Raw genomic sequence first — 17046 nt, forward strand, 5'->3', positions numbered from 1 at the left:
TTTATTTTATGCTGTGAGAATCAAATAGTGAAACTATTATTTTAGTTCGTAAGGGGTAAGACATGATTTCTGAGAAAGAGGTATGTACACTAATTAAAAGAAATGTTAGCTCAAGAAAATATCTATAGTAATATCTAAAGTTAAAGAAACATAGTATGCTCTGTGGATGGTCTGAACAGTTTGGTGGGTAACACTCAGCTATTTGGAGTTTAATGATTAAATAGAGCATGACAACTTGCACCAATCAACTTGCATGCTGACATCAGCAAGTCTCTGCTTCCCACAAGCTGCCCAAACTTAACTGTCTCTTCAAACAGCTCTTCTCACCACCTTACTTGACCTCTTTGCAGTAGTCCACAATGTTGCTCTCTTCCTCCTCCCCAAAATACTCTCTTGCTTTGTCATCACAACTCTACACAACCCTAGCTGTCCTCCTATTTATCCATCTTTTTCAGACCCTGAACCATGTTCTCTTCCTCTACTTGGCCTGCAGGCATTGGAATCCACCCTCTGCTCTCTGCCTGTTCTTCTTTCTTGTCCTGGGGGATCTGATCCAGCATATGCTGATGCCTCCCACATCTCTGTCCTGGTCCAGTTCACTCTTCTCAGCTTTGAATCTACCAACTCTGCTAACTCTCACATCTAGGTCAATATGAATCTGTTAATTTTTATTTCTCTTAACGAGAAAATGATAATAATCTTTTGCTTTTGTTTAATCTCATATAACCCTTTCTTTCTTCCTATCTAGTAATTCTTTTATTGTATGTCCAACATTGTGTATAAGTAAGTTCAGAGTCTCTAGATGGTGGTGTATTTTACCAGAGAAGATCCTCTTTTCCTATGTTAGGTATAGTGTAGGGTGAAGCATTGATCACCTCAGGCCCATCAAGAATTGGGGTGGGTTGGAGCTGGATTGCAGTCTTGGTAAGACTTGATCTAGATTCGACTTTACCCCAATTTTAGATAGTGGTCCTCCTGCCTTTATGGTAGAACTAGTTGGTAAATACAATGAATAGGATAGGAGCTCTCTGCTGCCTCTTATACAGCCTCTCACATGGCCCAGACTCAGCAAGGGTCCTAGATCCATGTGTTTGAGCCCCTGCCCCCATGTTTCCAATTTGTCAATCCAGACCAGTATTACTGCTAAAAGCTTCACTGAGTTTCTCCTCCCAGCAGAGGTCTCTACCTGGACCAAGCCCAAGCCTCAGCCCACACCCCAAATCAAAAAACATCTCCAGAGGAAAATAGTCTCCGACATGTATTAGCTAAATTTGCAACGGTTCTCCCTGTCTGACCCATTTAACAAATCATGCACTTAGAAACTTGGTAAAAAAAAAAAAAATCAGTTGGCAATAAAAGCCAACTAATTATTATTTTAGGAAAACTATATGATATGAGTATTTTATGGAAAATATATAAATCATAGGGATATACATAAATAAATCAACACACAATATGTTCGTGAGGATGTGCACTGTTGGTGAAATGGAGACTGGTGCAGCCACTACGGAAAAGAGGATGGCCGTTCCTCAAAAAATTAAAAATAGAACTGCCTTATGAGCCAGCAGTTCCACTTCTGGGTAAATATCTGAAGAAACCCAAAATGCTAATTCGAAAGGATTTGTACACGCCTATGTTCATTGCAGCATTTACAATAGCCAAGCTATGGAAGCAACCCAAGCGCCCATCAATAGGCAAGCGGGTAAAAAAGTTGTGGTACACATGATCTCACTTATACATGGAATATAATGAGCAAAATAAGCTGACGAACAAAATAGATCCAGAGACATGGAAGTAGGGAGCAGATTGACAAACCTCAGAGGGAAGAGGGGTGGGGACCGGAAGAATAAACCAAAGAAACTGTATGCATGATACACAACCACTGGACACAGACAACAGCGTGGTGAAGGCAGGGGGTGGCAGGGGTGGGAAGGAGGGTGTCAATGGGGGAAAGTAGGAGGAACATCTGTGATGCTTTCAACAATAAATAAAAATAAAAATAAGAACATTTATGCATATAGGCATAGCCTGTGCCTATGCACACAGACAATGGTGTGGTGAAGGCCTGGGGTGGGGCAGAAGCTGGGTGGATAGGAGAAAAAGCAGGGAATGAATAGGGGACATCTGTAAAACTGTCAAAAAATTTTTAAAAAGAAAAGAAATACATAAATTAAATTTTTTAAAAAGTTGTGACACAGGCTGGAGAAGGCAGGAGGGGGTGGGAATGGGAAGGGGGGGTCAATGGAGGAAAGAGGGGGACATCTTTAATACTGTCAATAATAAAAATTAATTAATTAAAAATACATTTAGAAAAAGTGATGGTACATATATATACAGTGGAATATTCCTCAGCCATAAAAAAGAATGAAATCTTAGCATTTGCAACACCATAGATGAACTAGAGGGTATTATGCCAAGTGAAATAAGTCAGACAGAGAAAGACAGATGCAATATGATCTCTCTTATATGTGGCATCTAAAGAGCAAAATAAACAAACAAAATTGAAACAGACTCATTAGAACCAGAAAACAGACTGATGGTTGCCAGAGGGGAGGGGGAGGGGGGAGTTGTGTGTAAAAGGTGACGAGATTAAGAAGTACAAATTGATAGTTACAAAATAGTCATTGGGATGTAAAGCAAAGTATTAGGAATATAGTCAATAATAATGTAATAACTATGTATGTTGCCAGGTGGGTACTTGAAATATCAGGGAGATCACTTTGTAAAGTATACGATTGTCTAACCACTTTGCTGTGCACCTGAAACTACTACAAAATAACATTGACTGTAGACTGTAATTAAAACATGAAATTTAAAAATATCATAGAGATATAGACATTTCTATGCATTAACTCAAGATTAAATATGGGAGAGAAATATCAGGCAAGATTAGAATTATTGTTTATCTTTTTATGGTAAATTGCAAATGTTTTGAGTAATACAGTTTGCCTTCATTTCTGTCCTACTGTCATTCCATAAAATATTATTTTAAAATAACAACTTCAAGTCCTGACTGGTGTGACTCAGTTGGTTGAGCATTGTCCCATGGAAAGGTTGCGAGTTCGATTCCTGGTCAGCATGCCCTGGATTGTGGGTTCAATCCAGGGCTAATCAATGTTCACATAAATGTTTCTCTCTCTCTCTCTCTCTCTCTCTCTCTCTCTCTCTCTCTCTCTCCCCCCCCACCCTCTTCCTTACAAAAGTCAATTAAAAAAACTTTTTTAAATAAAAATTTAAAAGTAACAGCTTCACCAGAAAAAGACAAATACCACATGATCTCACTTATATACGGAATATAATGAACATGACAGTCTGAGGAATACAGTAGACCCAGACACATGGAAGTAGGGCACAGACTGACATCCCTCAGAAGAGGGGATGGGGGGTGGGGGGGTGGGAAGAGATAAACCACAGAACTTATATGCATGTACGCATGACCAATGGACATGGACAACTAAGCCGGGGACAGGGTGGAGGGGGGTTGGGGTGGGGGGTGCCAATGGGGTAAAAAGGTAAAATATCTGTAACAAAAAAATAAATAAAAATTCATAAAATAATAAAAAAATTAAATTAAATTAAAAAATAAAATTTAAAAAAAAAAAAAGTAACAGCTTCAAGACAAGTAAATAGCCACGTGTCTAGTGACCACTGGAAATGTGACTAATGCAAATTTGAGATGTGCTATAAGTGGGACATACCAACCAGGCTTCAAAAATGCAGTCTGAAAAGGGAATATAAAATACATCAGTAATCATATTTTAGCCCAGCCGGTGTGGCTCAGTGGCTAAGTGTCAACCCATGCACCAAGAGGTTGCCGGTTTGATTCTGGTCAGGGCACATGCCCATGTTATGGGCCCAATCCCCAGTGGGGGGCATGCAGGATGCAGCAATTGATGTTCTCTTTCATTGATTTTTCTCTCTCTCTCCCTCTCCTTTCCTCTGTCTCTAAAATTAATAAAGAAAAAAATTTTAATCATATTTTATATTGATTATAACTTGAAAAATATCTTTTAATAAAGGGTTAAATAAAATATTGTTAAAATTATTTTTACCTCTTCATTTTACTTTTATTAATGTGGCTGCAAGATAATTTAAAGTAATTTAATGGTTTGCATTGTATTTGTTGGGCAGCACTGCTTGACAAATACCAAGAGAAACATTTTAAACATTATCAAAAATAGGAGCGTTCTGGCCTTTGTGTGCCAGCAGCAGGTGGGTTGCACCGATGAGGCAGAAGGCACAGCCCAGGCATTGTGGAATGGCAGAATCCATGGTCCTTTCTGCCTCTCTTGCTCATGGAGGGGGGCTGTCTGCCATATTATATCTGCCTAAACTGCCACATTAGATCTAGTTTTATACAAGACCATTTAGAAGGGAATAGAAATGCATTGATGCACCCTGGCCAGTTTGGCTCAGCGGTTGGAGTGTCGGCCTGTGGACCAAAGAATCCCGGGTTCAGTTCCTGCTAGGGGCACGTACCAAAAAAGAAAAAAGAAAGAAAGAAAAAATGCATTGATTCCACCTCTGCCCATCCCCCTTGGACCACAGCAGGCAACCATTTGAGTACCTGGATCAGCACCTGCTCAGGCTGCTTTTGCCTTTGATGACAGCCACAAGATGCCCACGTCCATGTCTGAAGTGCGTGGACCTCAAAATGGCAGGGACCCCAAGGACCCAGTTAACTAGTTTGTGAGGAAGCCCCAGTCCAAACCCCTACTACCTCCTCCAAACTCAGCCTTCTGCAATAGCTTTCAAAGGATTTCTACATCCACAATTCCCTTTTATTTCTAATCCATCCTCTATACTTTTAATAGAATTATTTTCTTAATCTTACAACTCTGCCTGAAAACTTTTATTGTCTCTTCCTTAGAGTATATGGTATATGAAGCATAATAACACAAAGCCTTTTGCTAAATATTCCTTGTTGAGAAATTGTTGTATAGCTAGAACGGTTAGACTTCAGACTTTGAATAGCAAATGCTGAAGGAAAGAGAGATGTTACAGTAATTTAAAGGTGATGTTAGCTATAATCACTAGGAAGTAGTAAACTGTAGTTTGGTGATCACCAGAAGATTTACTAACTTTCTCCTTCTGCCTATTGTGATAAAATCTATGGGTGCAGGATAAATTAGTTACATTTTGTCTGCCCTTGTAGACTGCAAAATTTCAGAGAGCAGTAATCCATGTTTCACATATCTTTATATCTCCAGAGTTTAGCATATCAGTGGCACAGTACTTAAAAAAATGTTTGTTCCTAAAGCAAACTGATGCGTGAGAGAATAAATGAATGAACTGGTTAGTGTCATTCACTTAGTACTTAGCTATTACTTGGAAGAGAGGCAGTATTGTATAATAGAGCAGGGCTCCAAGGGAAGCACCAATTGCTAACTGCAAGCTTGGTTACTATTGGCAGGGTGATTGATGGGAATGGCCAAAGGACAAAAATCCAGAAACCCGTTTCATTTTGCAAGCCAGATCTGACCTGAGTTTAACAATAGTCCAGTTTAACCTTGTCTCACTAAGTGCCTCCTCGCCATCCACTAGAATGATCCTGCTTCAATTTTCACAACCTGTATCTGAAAGATGTTTTCTTGTAAGTTTAAAATGTTCCCTTATTTTCCACCAGTAGTTTACCTTTGAAAATTGAATCGAGGTACCTGTGAAGGTCAGCAGTGCTGTTCACAAAGTATTTCCAGTTCTTCCCCTTTCCTGGGCACCTAGCTTGAAGTCAGGCATGATCCTGGGACCTGCTTTAGACAATGACTATGCTACTTGCAGTCAGAAACTTTCAGTGCTCTGTGCAATTGCCACGACTCTTTTCCCCACTGGCACAGGGACCAGCAATGTTCCGTATAGTGACCAGGATCTGGAATGGAGACAATACAGAGCAGAGCTCCCAACCATCCCATGGTGGATATATAAGTGAGAAATAAACCGTTTTTATTTTAAGCTGCTGAGATTTTGCAGTTGTTTGATGGTGGCCTAGCTTAGACTCTCTTTATTAATGCTGTACTAAAGAAAATAATAGATTTTTTAAAAAGAAAAAAAATAGATTTTTTTTTCTAGATAGATCAACGTTTTTTAGTCCAATTACCCTTACTGGAATCAAATCCAAGTTTTACTATTTACCAGCTGGCTGACCTAGGATAAGTTATTTAAACACTCTGTGTGTGCCTGTTTCCACAATAATAGTAGCAAACTGCAAGAATTATCATGAAGATAAATGTGTTTAATATCTGTAGATCTTAGAGCAATGCTTTATACAGCATAAGTATGATATACGTGAAAGTGATTGTTATCACTTTTAGAATTATTGGACTAAATAGTCACCTCAAGTTCCATCATTCCAGTTCATTTCAGAGCTATCTAGTCAAAGATCACATCTCAGAACATAGCCCTGTGAATGACTTGACAATTAAGAGCTACGAACTTGGAAGTATAAAATTCAACTAACAAGCAAGCAACAATAACAGCAAAACAAAACCAGACTCTTGGGAGTCACAAGGAGATGGCGTGAGAATTCAACACGAAGTAACAACATTAAGCATACAGTTTATGGTATATTAGACTTACACATCTTCAACACTGAATAAAATATCCTAAGAATTCTTTATATATTGATTCTAACACTTTCTACCCACTTCACAGTGGCCTTTTCTATAGCTAAGGTATTTATTAATACCTCTTTGTATGGGAAGAGATTGACTTTCTCATAAATGATCATATAATAGGTCCTGGGTGAGACTGGAAGTTGCAGAACCATATGTCCAAACTGGGATATTAGGGGAAACTCTAGATCTTTGCACAAGACTATTACCTACAAGAAATCCCCAAACTCCTGAATTTCACATTCCTTACATGTGGGGTTAACCCAACAATAAGAAATCTAGAGATACGGGAAGGGAAAGAATACACTCAACTCATGAGAATGGAGAATTAAGCTCAAAAGCAGAACAAGAATTAACAATAAACTCATAATCATTTATTTTAAGCATTATTTTATTACTTTGAAATAAAAGTAGACTTAGGAAACTAACTCGTCTTACAAGTTCAGATTACCAACAACTAGAATAGGGGGAAAATAATAGTGTCACATTGAGATCTCCAACTATTGTAACTAGGGTTATCAATTCTTTTCAGAATTCCAAAAAAATCCTAATATCAATCATATATATGCCCATGACAAGGTTTTTTTTTTCTGAGCGTGACAAATCACTCCTTTGCTCTGAGATGGGATTGTATAAGGATATATGGTAACACAGTAGCCCAAGACTTTTGCAAAGGAAAAATCTGGGTCCAGGAACCAGTTTCATAATTTCTGTGTGACGTTGGGCAAGTTACATGATTTTTTCATCTGTAAAATAGGAACATTTGTACTTACCTAATAAAGTGTTTGAAAAGATTAAAGGTGATTGTCTAGTTTAGGTAATTCACTTTTGATCACATGGGGGGAAATTTTAGAATCTGTGGAGGAAATAATATTAATAATAAAGGATTCTGGGTAGTGAAAATGCTGGGAACCATTCGGTTAGTTCAGTGCAGCCCCAGAGTACTTGGAACTGCTTCGGGAGCTTCTAGAGTCCTGCCGCTGAGAATGTAGTCCACACCTATGCCAGAGCAATGCAGTTAGGAAAGCTCTGCTTTTATCTGTTTTATATACTCATGCAATGCATGTGGCTTATAGGATTTTACTCAATATCGACGAACGGGTTCTGCTGCTGTTAAAAAAATGTTTGGTAGCCATTGATTTAGAGAGGGTAAAAGATGTATTTGATGCTACCTGAAACAAGCTTTTTCTTTTAATGATGTCACCTTGGCCTGGCATCGTTTCACATCATTAAGAAATCTCGAGGTGGAAATATTTCTTTGGGGATTTGGGAATCTTGCATTAAAAAGTCAGAAAACAAAGGTTTGTACCATCACAAAAAGGCATATTTATTAATTCAGTATTACATTTGCATTTTCTCAAGGCTTTGTCACCATTAATTACTGAGTCCCCGATGTATTCCACCAGAGGTAATCTAATGATATTTATTGCCAGGGACCCTGATAGAGCATGGTGATGGGAAAACCTTGTCACTGGCTGACCATGCTTGTAACAAAGAATTACCACCATGCATATAGGAACTTGATTTATTCTCAGCAAATTATTTTCTAGATCAATACTGAAGTCTTGAGCAGAAACCACATACCGTTTTTTGTTTTTTATTCTCATTGCTCACCCAGCCAAGCCCACATTGGTCTTCACCAAGGATAAGTCCAGATATACACTAAGAGGGTAGGAAAGAGCTGCACTCATTGGCTGTGGTTTCTAGGACGGGCTTTCTCGAGGGCCGCACACAGCACTATCCAGGAATCAGCGTTTGTTCTCCAGCATTATTTTTGTGTTGCTTTGTTCATTGTTGCTCTGGCTCACGTTCTAGTGAGAAGTTCCCAAGCTCAATAATAATTATAATACCTAACAGAACTTGCTGTTTTCAGCGACAGAATTCAAACCCAAGTAAGCGTGGCTTCAGAATCCATAAACCTAACCATTACTCCTTACTGACTTGAGTGTCATTTTATAGGGAAAAAATAAGAAATTTAGTTATAATTCACAGGCTTGTGACTAGCCTAACCAAACGGGATTGTCACATTATCCAGGCGGCACTGAGGAAGTCATACATAGGGACTTAGGGTCTAGTCTCAGAGTAAAAGAATGGCCTTTTCTGGGCAAGTTTCTCTGCATGTATTGCACTCAGGAGCCTCAAAGGAAAGAGGACCTCATCTAGGACAGACATGTATTCCTCTTCCTCCCAGCCGAATGCCACCCTGAACTCATTCCACTCATTCTCTGAATAGATCCTGAGGTACAGGGCATGAAAGGGGATAGGCAAGGGTCAGTCCACCTCGCTGCCTAGACCGGGAGACAGCTGCATGTGAAACAAAAGAAATGCAGGCAAAGCTGAGCCAGCTTCCAAATAATAGGGCACAAAAGTCTTGGACTTGTTTCTAAATTCCGAGAGGAAGAGTCTCTGCTGTGAGAGGAGCTGCAAAAGACGACAGAATGTGCACGAGTCCAGTCACCAACGTGCTGAAATCCGGTCTTCAAAACTAGCAGATGGCCTCAACCAGGAACACTTGAGTGTGTGTTTGAAGCACACATTGTGAGGAGTTCTGGCAAATACAGTGTTTCCTGCGCACGGACAACTTCATGTGTGGCAACCTGTGCTTTGAAAGTTACTTGCTAGAGAGAAAGTTAAGGAAATCAATGAAACACTCCCTGACTCGCAGAGAGTTTCAGGGCAGAAAGTGGAAGACAAGCAAAAAGGAACTCGATTGGCTACATTCAAATAAAGGAGGTGCTCCAGTTGTGGAAATCAAAGAATTTGATACCTATCGATACATAGAATACCTGAATTTGCAAGGTAGGGCCACAGAAACCCTCTGTGTCTAACTATTCTCTTACTTCCAGGAAGGACTGATGTTTCTGTGTTTCTTTGTTTTTGTTTTTTTACTAGACTTGGAATTTCCCTGAGAACACTCTTCTGATTTCTTTGTAAATGTGTCACAGCTGCTTTCAGTCTCTAACCGTCACCCCCAGGGCTCAGAGGTTTATCTTTGTTTGAATATCTGGTTGCACAAACTGCTACATGAAGAGTGAAACTCAACTACTGAAGTACACTCAGGAGATCACTGTTTATGTAAATCAGAATTGTTGATAATATAAACAATAACACAAGGCTTCAGAAAATCTCAGTTGCCCAGTTGTGGCTCAGTGGATTGAGCATCGTCATCCCATGCCTCAAAAGTTCGATTGCCCTTCAGGGCACATGCCAGGGTTGTAGGCTCAAAACCCAGTCGGGGGTGTGCAGGAGGGAGCCAATCCATCAATGTTCTCTCATTGATCTTTCTATCTCTCACTTCCTCTCTCTTAAAAATAAATAATTTTTTAAAAATCTTAGTTGACATAGCACATATACTATAAACTTCTTCACCATGAACTAGACACAGAATTTCATCACTCTACAAAAGTGGAAAGGCATTAAGCTAATACATCTTGGGTGTCAGCATTCCCTAGGTAGTTTAGATGTCAGTGGAGGCTGCTTGGCTGAGTTTCTGATTACTTTGTCCCCTAGAGGTGTCTGGAAGTCCGTCTTCATGTCCAACTTTGCTGTTACTGAAGTTCCATCCTACCTGAACTCTTCTAGTGTGGCTGTTCTCTTATCCCTGTGTTGATCCACATAGAAAACACAACCTCTTCTTTTACTTTCCCCCAAACAATCCATGTAGTGCTTTGTGGATGGAGTCGTTTGCTAAAAATGGGAGGGCAAAAGAAAGGCTTGTGGTACAGGAATAAAATCAACTTAAAACTGGGGATTAAACATTCCTGTTATCTAAATTACCTTCCTGTTCCTCAGATTATGCATCAACTATGGGACTCCAACCATGCTGTGGCTTCTTGGCCTTCTCTGACCACTCCATCCCCAGGCTTCTCCCCTCTCTATCTTTCTGTCTCCTGTACTCCCTACCTTTTGGACTCTGCTTCTCTTACCTGGAAATTTAAATGAAGTCATTCTTCACTCACTGTGAAACTCTGGGTCTACTTTTGCATGCCCTAAATGTTAATATTTCTACTGAAAAAAGAAGGCTTTCTAACCTGGATCTCACCTAACAACAATATAGATGAAGAACACAGACAAGAATAAGTATTGGAGAGGATGGCCAGAAATTGGAACCCCTGTGCTCTCTCGGTAGAGATGAGCCAACACAGTGGAAAACAATATGGTGGTTCCTGAAAAACTAGTGATAGCACTACCAACCATGTGGTCCACTAATCTCATTTCTCGGTGTACACTCTAAAGAGTGTTAGAACTAATAAAGACATTCAGTAAAATCTGGCTACAAAATCGACATAATAGAAATTAGCTGCATTTCTATACACTAACAACAACCTAGGTGAAAAAAATAAAGAAAACAATCTCACTTACAGTAGAATCAAAAACACAATAAGCCAAGCAGAAAAAGACAAATACCACATGATCTCACTTATATACAGAATATAATGAACATAACAGTCTGAGGAATACGGTAGACCCAGAAACATGGAAGTAGGGCACAGAACTCTCAGAAGAGGGGGTGGGGGGGTGGGAAGAGATAAACCACAGAAGTTATATGCATGTACGCATGACCAATGGACATGGACAACAAAGCCGGGGACGGGGCGGGGGTGGGGTGGGGAGGGGGTGCCAATGGGGTAAAAAAGGAGAAACATCTGTAACAAAAAAATAAATTAAAAAATTGAATAAAAGAAAAAAAACACTAAGGGGGACAAAAGTGATAGAGAAGACTTTTAAAATGCCAGTGAAATAAGGAAAAATGAGGAAGGCTGAACCTACATTAGAAAAAGAGAAGGAAAGATAGATTTAGAGATACAAAGTGGAATTAGCAGTGCTAACTGACAAATGGATATGAAAAAAAAAAAAAAGGAAATAGACTCTTCTAAGTGGATTCTCTTCTGGTGGTTTTTGTTTTTTTGTTTTTTTTCCTTAATTTGGACCTTATTAATTTTCATACCTTCTTCTTTATGTATATAAGAATTTAAGGATATAAATTTCCTATTAAGTAGTGTTTTAATTGCATCAAAGAAGTTATGTGTGGTATGTTTATTATAATTCTAAATGACTTCTAATTATCATTAAAATGTCTGTTTTGAACATGTTACTTAAAACTGCACATTTATATTTTCTAATGCATAGTGCTTCTTAGTTATTTTTGTTACTTTTTTTTCTGAATTGCATTGAAGTAAGGGAATATATTCTGTATAATAACACTTTTAAAGTTATAGTGCAGTGAGATTTGGCCTATGGCATAGTACAGTTTCTTTTTATAAATATGCTATGTGTTTGAAAAAATGCATTCTCTGGTTGTTGAGCACAAAGTTCTATATATGTCTATTGGATTAAAATTGTTTATTGACTGCCTTATTTAAATATTCTGTATCCCTCTTAATTTTTTTGCTTCATATAGCTATCACTATGAGAAGTATTTTAAAATATTCCAGTAAAACAATTGCAGTCAGCCCTCGTTGAGCACAGTTAATCAGTTCCACACTGTACCGCGATAAATGAATTTTCACAAAGTAGGATCCTTTATTTAAACACATAAATACTATATGCTGTATTTGGAAAAAAACGTGATAGAGTAAAGCGCGAAGTGGCAAGGGACCACTGTGTTTTGTAAATTTTCTGATTCTACTCATTTTCATCCTATATGTTTTGAGGCTGTATTATGGACATAGTTTGGGATTGTTATATCTTTTGGTGAGTTGAAAATGTTAGCATTAAATTGAGCACTTTATTCCTTACAGGCTGATTCATTTTATATTCTAACTTGTTTTTGTTTTATTAGTATTTACTTGATACATCTTTTTTTATGTGTTTATTTTCAAAACTTTGTCTTTCTATTCTAAGTGCAACTTCTGCAAACAACATATTGATGAATTTATTTTTAAACTTCATTTGACGCTCCTTGTCTCTCTAGTAGGTTTTAGATAAGTTTAAAATGTTTTTACTAAAATAAATTGCTCTGAAATTTGAATACTGAGAGAGAACTACATGAGTTCCCTAAATCCTAATCATTCTTTGCCCTAGATTTGAACTGTCCAGTATAGTCACCACTAGCCACTTGGGGCTTTTTTTTTGAGCACATGAAATGTGGCTAGTTCAAATTAAGATGTACTATAAGAGTAAAATACAGCCCGGCTGGTGTGGCTCAGTTGGTTGAGCATCGCCCCATGCACCAAGAGGTCGCCAGTTGGATTCCTGGTCAGGGCACATGCCGGGTTTCAGGCTCGATCCCCAGTAGGGGCCCTTCAGGAGGCAGCCAGTCTTTGATTCTCTCTCATTGTTGTTTCTAGCTCTCTTTCTCTCTCTCTCTCTCCCTTCCTCTCTCTATAAAATCAATTAAAAAAACATTTTTTTAAAGAGTAAAATACACATTTGATTTCAAATACTTAGTACAAAAAAGTAATAAAAAACATCCCATTAATGTGCCTGTGCTGATTACATATTAAAACAATAACATTTTATATGTTTCATTAAACAAATTATTAAATTAAATTTATCTGTTTCTGTTTACTTTTTTAATGTGGCTATTAGAAAGATTAAAATGACAAATTTGTCCTACATTCATAACACATTATTTTTCTATTAGATGTCACTGTTCTAGACATTCCTGACACCTGGCTATTTTCTTATTCTTAGGGTCTAGATGATAGCTTTGTTATTATTGTAATAAATGCCTTTTTTTCTCTCTAATATAGCTCACATTGATTTTTGTAACTTGCAATCAAAAAAGTTATAACTAATATAATCACTAAAAAGACTTTTTCTGCATATTGTTTGCTAGGGACTGGATCAAATTCTCCCAAAATTCATATGTTGATGCCCTAAAGCCCAATCTGATGCAATTAGGTCATGATAATGGAGCCCTCAAGATGGGATTAGAATTCTTATAAGAAGAAATCTGAGAGAGAGAGAGAGAGAGAGAGAGAGAGAGAGAGAGAGAGAAACAGAGAGAGAGAGAAACAGAGAGATAGATCTCCACCATGTAGGAACTCAGCAAGACATCCAGCCATCTGCAAGCCAGGACGAGGGCTCACACCAGAAAAGGACTCAGCCAGCACCTTGATCTTGGACTTCCAAGCCTCTTAGGACTCTGGGAAATGAATTTCTGATGTTTAAGCCACCCAGTCTACAGTATTTTGTTTTAGCATGCCAACTCAGCTAAGACATCATTCATCATGTATTGATGTCAGAATTCTTACTATACTGATCCTGAGATGTGAGTTTCCAAAAAACAACTGTATTAAATTAAAATAGCTAAATAACATATTTGCCAGAACATTAGGACAAAAAAAAATTATAAGTGGAAACATTTGTGAATGATTGCTAATTTAAATTTCTCACCTCCTAAGTGTTCCAAAGAAAGGGAGTTGAGAAATATATTCTGGGATTCTGGGAACTGATACTTAATAAATTCTAACCCAAACTCACTTTCCTGGAGACTCACAATGGGCATTACCACATTACAGAGTTTGCCATGTCTTGAAGCAAAGAAATCAGACTACTTTGGTTGAATTCCCAAAGTTTCTGAAACTCATTTGACCATAGAAACCCCTTTTATTTTCTACTAATAACCAAACTCATAAATAAATTTTGGGAATTCTGCCCTATTCTAAATATTTTTAAAACTTTAATCATAAAGTCACAACAAAATCTTTTTAAGACTTTTTAAATTTTTCTTTTCATTAAGGTTTTTAAAATAGTTTGAACAACAAATGTTCAGAAGCTGACATATACTGTCATTATTTTGTTGACACAAAATATCAGTAAGTCACTAGATCATATCAGCGGTTGTTCAAAAAGTTTGCAGCAGAACTAGTGGGGGGAAAATAAAGTGTTATCTCTTATATAGGAAAACAGGAATAATAACTCACTATTAGGACAAAGCAAAGTTGTTTTTACCAGTAGTAATAATTATAAGCAAATCCATCTACCCTCTCTTTTCTCATATAAGTGACATATTTTCTATAACAGCTGGCACCCATCACTTCGTGAATTTTGTACTTCATTATTGTAGTTTAATAATGGAAGGTTTTAATAGACATCCCTATATCTAATGCTTAAGGGCAGGGCTCAGCCAGCTTTGTCTATTTATTTCTAAATTCCTGATGCAGCAAAGTACAACATATCTACAGAACATTTATAATTAGGACTAAAATTTATATTTAAATATTCAATTGCTAGTGTTCTCTTTAATTTTTCTTCCATTTCCTTTTTTAAAAAAATGTTTGTTGCCCTGGCCGGTTTGGCTCAGCGGTTAGAGCATCGGCCTGCGGTCCGGAGAGACCGGGGTTCGGTTCCCGCTAAGGGCACGTACTTTGGTTGCAGTTTGTCCCCGGCCCTGGTTGGTCATGTGGGTGGCAGCCACTCGATGTGTCCCTTCACGTCGATGTTTCTCTCTCTCTCTCTTCCTTCCTCTCTCTCCCTCCCACTCTATCTGTACAAAAAAAAAGGAAAAATATCCTCGGGTGAGGATAAAAAAAAAAAAAAATGTTTGTTGCTGTTTATAGAGCATTTGGATGCCCACATATCTGATGGCTATCCCAAGTTTGATACTAATCCCAACATGTAGGGTTAAATTAAGACTTGTTTATATTCATCTTTGTTCAATAGGAAAAAGTTCCACTTAGAAATTATTTAGAATGTTATTAAATTTAATTTTTTTTTTTTTTTTTTTTTTTTGTGGTACGTGTCCCTAGCGGGAACCGAACCCGGGACACTCTGGTCCTCAGGCTGATGCTCAACCGCTGAGCCAAACTGGCCAGGGTAAATTTAATATTAATTAAACATTACCATTTTTAATTTTTAAAAAAATGATTGTTAGGCTAATTTGGCGAATGCTAAATTCTTTAGGATAGATAGGCATACCTAAGAAATTATAAAGGGTATATACCAAATTAAATCAAAGACCCTCCTTAGGGTTAGAAGAAAACATAAGGGTAATTTTTTATGACCTTGGATTTGCAATGGATTCTTAGATATGATATCAAATGCACAAGCAACAAAAGAAAACAGATCAATTGCACTTCATCAAAATTAAAAACTTTTGTGCATAAAAGAAGAGTAAAAGGAAATGGAAACGATATTACACATAATGGGATAAAATATTTGCCAATCATACATATGACAAGGGTCTAGAATTCAGAATATGTAAAAAAACAAAAATGCTACAACTCAACAACACTGATCCCAATGATTGCCATCTCCTACTCAGTCCACTCTTGTTTGATATCCTCCTTTTGATCGTGGGGTTGGCCTACTAATTTGTGTCCAATAAATATTACATGGTAAAGCAATATAAGCATCACAAAAGAACAAATACTGTATGATTCTACTCATATTAAATGTGTAGCATAGTCAAAATCTAAGAAATAGAAAATAGATGATTACTGAGAGCTGGAGAATTGGTGTTTAACGGCGATCAAGTTTCAGTGTTGTAAGATAAAAAAGTTCTAGAGATCTGTTGCATAACAATATGAATATGTTTAACATTACTGAATGGTACACTTATGATGATTAGGCTGATAAATTCTATGTGTCTTTTTACCACAGCAAAATTAAAATGTTCTATTAAAAAGTGATGAGATGTCACTTCCATCAGGTCAAAAAAGACAATAACTTTTATCTTGCTGTTATTTTCTTTCTGTTGCCTTCTCAGCTTGCATTCTTTGATTAAATAAGCTGCCATATTGGAGAGGCCCACATGGCAAATAATCATGAGAAAGGTTAAAAGTAGATTCTTCCCCAGTTGAGCTTTGAAATGACTATAGTCCCAGCTAATACCTTCATTGAAACCTATGAGAGACCCTTAACCAAAGGTCCTTAACCAAAGGACCCAGCTAAGGCATGCTCACAATTCTGACCCACAGAAACTATGAGATAATAAATGTTAAGTTTAAGTTTGGGATATTTGTATTTTGTTAGGCATCAAATATACAACTAATACAATAGATTCAAGCAAAATCTAGTAGGATTTTATTTATTGAACTTGATTATTTGATTCTAAAATTTATATGGGAATACAATGTGCCAAATATAGAAAAAGCAAATTTAAAGAACAAAGCTGAACAACTTATACTAACGCATATTAAGAGCTAGTATAAAGATATAAAAGTAAAACACTATGGAATTGGTACAAAAATAGACAAACTGACTTATGGAATAAAATAGAGAGTCTAAAATAGAACCACACATATGCAGCCACCTGCTTTATGACATTATGTAGAGGGGAAAGGATGATCCTTTCAATCAATTGTGCTGGGTCAACTGAATACACATAAAAGATAAATGTATCTCCACATTTCAGATTTAAATGTGACAGGTAAAGTAGTAAAGTTTTAGGCAAAAATATCCGAAGATATCTTCATGACTTCAGTGTAGGCAGTAATTCTTAAATACAACACAAAAAGAGAAAAATAAAAATTTGATTATATGAAAATGA

The sequence above is a fragment of the Molossus molossus genome, unplaced genomic scaffold (genome assembly GCF_014108415.1).
Source record: "Molossus molossus isolate mMolMol1 unplaced genomic scaffold, mMolMol1.p scaffold_m16_p_9, whole genome shotgun sequence".
NCBI lineage: Eukaryota > Metazoa > Chordata > Mammalia > Chiroptera > Molossidae > Molossus > Molossus molossus.